Raw genomic sequence first — 5,001 nt, forward strand, 5'->3', positions numbered from 1 at the left:
CAAAACACATCCCTTTGACACGTCCAATCAGGTTCCACTCCTTAACTGTTGAAAAGATGACTGCGGCTGTTTCTTCCGCCTTGGAGTCTTTCAGCATCGGAATTGCCAGGATTTTTGACACACCATTCCCAGTGACCAGAATTGGCAGCCTGTCAACTTTGTCTCTTCCAATTAGGTCTGGCATCAGCTTGGAATCCCAGTGGACTACCAGGGGTGTGTCAACCTTAAAGCTCTGCTTTATCTCTTCAGCGCGTTGCTTCCTATACTTAACACGAGCGGCACGAATGGCACTTGGACTGAGAGAAAGTTTATTGATGTCTTGTCCCAATTGCTTGGCAAATGGAATTAGAACCCGACTTGCAGAACAATCGCTAAGGAGAGTTCTATCCAGGGCCTCAGTTACTTCAGATGTTAATCCAGTTGTCCCACATTTTCTCTTCGGAGGCTGGGAATCACAGGTGGTTGGATGGATGGAAGAAGATGGTTGTCGACTTGGACTAGATTCAGTAGAGCTGGAGGAGGAGGAAGACTGGAGGTTGGCTGTTTCAGAAGTTGCGGCCATCTCCAAAAGCGCCTTCTGTTTCCTCTTTTTCTCTTCATCCTTACGTTTCATAATTTTCTCTGAAGTCCTGGCAGTCTTGTAGTCAAGACTCCCGATCTTTCCTGGACGCCCCTTTTCACGCTGAGAAACAAGAAACTCCTTGTCCTCATCGATTTTTATAAGATTCATTGCATCAGCGTGAGCTATGTCAAACAGCTCATCCAGGTCGGCCTTGAAATTGTCTTGTTTCTCTATGTTGGTAGCAGTCTTCCGATTGATGCTTTTCTTTAAACCCTGCCACGTTGTGTGTAATTTCCGCACATGGACTACCACATCAGGAAGGTGCTTAGTAGGAATCCCCTCTGTGGACCAGATGTTCATTAGCTCGAGTGATGTTTGATTCACACTTGCAGTTAGGGTCTCATTCATTTCCACATGAAGGAACATCAAAAAACGGAGAACTTCGGCCTTAGAAGGAAGCTTCTGGCCAGGAAGTTTTGGATTAGGGGATCCAATCAGCCAAATGGCCTTTTTTGATCTAGTTCTGGAGGCCATTACCCCCAAAATATACAGAAATTTCTGGTCTGAAAAAAGATAAAAACATCATGGTTAAGTAGGAAATGTTACAGAGTGGTAAGTACACATTGAAAAGTAACAAGTTTTTGCCAAGCTTGCGCGTTAATTCATGCACGCATGAAGAAAGGCTCTGCTCACTGCTGTGCGATTGTGCAACTTTCAACAAGAAAACTTTCCGTTTCCAAATTTTGGACTGCGTTGGGACTTCATTATTTTTAGATTTTGCAATTTATGAGCTGATTTTCATTTCTTCACATCAATATTTAATATCATTTTTATGCATTTAATTATACGAATATATTAATTAAACCATCAAAACAGTAAATTCAGATTATCTCAAAATAAACTTTAAATTGATCTGCGAAAAGAGGAAAAAAAATCATTTTTGGCAGTTTTTGATGCCCTTTGTGCAACTTTGCATCGCTTGTGCAAGTTCAAGAACATGACTCAAGAAAAAAATATTTTAACAATGATTTCTCGTAGGAACCTCACTGAATGGCGGGTTCTGCGCATTAAAAAGAAAACTTTCATTTTTTAGAAGCACCCTAGGACACGTTGCGGTGTCAGTGTGGCCGATGGGGAAAGGGCACCATTTAGTTAACAATGACAGGACACGTTGCTTGGCATTTTGCACCCACAGTATTTATCTTCTATCTATCTATAATTCCAGAAATCTCTGTTTGTTTGCCGTTCAAAACGTTTGAAATTAATCAGACAAGTGGTTCTCAAGTTATGGCCAAGTTAGAGCGCTTTCCCCCTTACGGGTTACAACCTACGGACTTCCGGATAGTGATGACTTACTGTATTCTAATAATTTCTCGATTTCTTATGCGCATTTATAGATAAACACAATGCCCCAATCCAGTCGACATTTACGAGAGTGAAGGAACGGCCTGTGTAGTTGTTTGAAAGTTTTTTTTTTGGGGGGGGGGGGGTTTGCACGTACGGCCACGCACGTACGGGCGGGCACGCGAGAGCGAAGGAATGGCCTGTGTGGTTGTGTTTTTGGCACGCGGTTTGAAAGTTTTTTTTTCACGTACGGTCACGCACATACGGGCACGTGAGAGCGAAGGAACGGCCTGTGTGGTTGTTGTTTCTCGCATGCGGTTTGAAAGTTTTATTTGAATTTTTTTTTTTTTGCACGTACGGCCACGCATGTACGGGCACGTGAAAGTGAATGAACGGCCTGTGTGTGATTCTGGCACGCGGTTTGAATATATATTTTTGTTGTTGCACGCACGGGCACGTGAGAGCGAAGGAATGGCCTGTGTGTTTGTTGTTTCTGGCACGCGGTTTGAATATTTTTTTTTTTTTTTGCACGTAAGTCCACGCACGTACAGGCACGCGAGAGCGAAGGAACGGCCTGTGTGTGTGTTTTCTGGCACACGGTTTGAAAGATATATATTTTTTTGCATGTACGGCCACGCACGTACGGCCATGCACGTACGGCCATGCACATATGGGCATGCACTAGTATATATAATTTAGAGTACATCTGGACTCTGACATTTGTGGTTCCAACATTTGTGGGTTCTGCATATTCGCGGTTGATAATTTGCAACATGCTCCTACATTCGAGGGAAATTGCCCCGCGTATTCGCCGTTTTCGCAGTGATTTTTTTTTGACATGAGCCGCAAGCAGAACACAGGTGTAAAACATATCTTCCACGAGCCACACACACAAAGCAGCTGGATGTAGGTACAGTACAATACTGTACATACGCAAAAAACATCTTCCACTTGCCATGAACAAGACTTGCTTCCTGTACGTAGATTGTAGCATCACTGGATAAACATAGTTTCATGGACCGTCTCACCATGTGCACTTTTAACATACAGTACTGTGTTGTAGCTTCGTGCCAAAAACATAGTTTTGCGGGATGTCTCGCCAGTGCAACACGTCATTCCCTGCGATGCCATCCCCGATCAGTTAATTTACAGAATGAAAATGCTAACAGCATCTATTGATGCATCCAGTAATTACCAGATCACCACCAATGGGCATAACACAATAGAAACATTCAGCGCATGTCAGTGCAAATCACCATCTTAATACAAACAACATCATCTGAGCTGTTACATTTTAAAAACGCTCAGCATAATCTGCCTGCAGAAAGGAAAGATGTCATGTCCTGTGAGTTAAAGAATGGAAACGTTCAGCATATCTATTAGTGTAATTAGCAGTTAGCTACATATGGACAAATTACACAATGACATCACTCACCACATCTATTATCAGCTGCCAAATACAGCATCACCCATAAAAATCCCCCACAAACAATGTGCAGACTTCTCACCCTCCCGCAGTTACCCACAATGCACGCATCAAGCTCGTAGGGGAGCGTGCCTCCGCGGACCAGGATGTGGCCAAGGCATTCCCTGCAGAACTCGCGAGCCTCATCGAGGAGAAGGTACCTGCCATAGCCAGTCTAGTGCTGATGAGACCGGCTTGTTTTGGAAAAAGATGCCGACCTGGCCGTTCATCTCACAGCGCGAGAGCAAAGCAGCCTGTTTCAAGGCCGCAAAGTCTGCGCAAATGCCGAAGGGGACTTCATGGTTAAAGCCCATGATGCTCTACCATTCCCTGAACCCGCGTGCGCTGAAGAATAAAAACAAGCAGACACTGCCCGTGTACTGGAGAGCAAACAGGAAGGCATGGGTGACGTCTAAACTTTTTATGGACTGGATCCATACCTGTTTTGTTCCTCAGGTCCAGAGGAACCTGGCAGGAAAGAACCTTTCATTCAAGGTACTCCTGCTGTGTGACAATGCTCCTAGCCACCCCACGGACCTGAACGGTGCATCTTCATCCTCACCTTCACCTTCATCATCATCATCATCTTCATCATTTTGCAAAGTTATGTGTGCTGTGTTTGTTTAATCAGAAATTGAAACGGAACATGATGTTGTTTTTTTGTTTCATGCTACAGTCCGGTATGGTTAAGGGGCTTTAAAATGCATTCTTCAATCAATTGGAAAATGCACCTGGCGTTGTCGTTTTTTATTTGTAAGCATCTCTAATGAAACTGTAATCATGCATTCGTGGTTGAAAACATTTTAAACTTAAAAAAAATTCTCCTTTGAACCAGGAACCACCACAAAACGATAACGTTATCACCCTTGTCCCCGTTATACCAATTCCCCGACGTTGGTGGTGTTGCCATTTTCAGCCTTTTTTGTGAACCAGGAACCGTCACAAACTGATAGCGTTATCCCCCTTGGCTCCATTGTAACTGACAAAACACTCGCAGATTTTTCCCTGACACTCACAGATTTTACCCCGACATTGAGGATTTTTTGTGGGGCGAGAAATTCCTGGAGCCGATCCCCCCCCATTTCCCATTGAAACAATGCCCCCACATTCGCGGGGTTTTCCTGGAACGTATCCCCCACGAATGTCGGGGTCCTGGTGTATTTTGAGTCAAGGGTATCCATATAGATGGGTGTTCAGTACTTGCCATATCAAAAACTAACAACACTCCTCAATTTATGAGGATTTCTCGATCAACTCGATCTCTCAAGCTAAAATGATAAAAAAGTAGTAAAATATTGGAATAAAAATAACCTAAAATATATAAGTAACTGTAAACTCTTACTCACAATCATGCAGCTGCCATTCTGTCTGACCTGTTCTCATCTCTAATTCCATAATTTGAGACCAATTGACCACTTATGTTGACCAGCTTTGGTGAAATACGCATCATTTCTATCATCTTCCCAAGTCAGCGTAATTTGATCAAAACTGAGGAACGGGTGAGGGAAGTTGTTATTCTTGCATTTTTTTATTTTTATTTTTTGCTCTGCATCTTCCTCCACAAAGTTGCATTGGGACTTCTGAAAGAAGTTACCTCTATTCAGTTATCAGAATTGATGACAAAATCAGT

This window comes from Eptatretus burgeri, chromosome 3 (genome assembly GCF_056783735.1).
Source record: "Eptatretus burgeri isolate ZD-2024b chromosome 3, Ebu_testis_v1, whole genome shotgun sequence".
Lineage (NCBI taxonomy): Eukaryota > Metazoa > Chordata > Myxini > Myxiniformes > Myxinidae > Eptatretus > Eptatretus burgeri.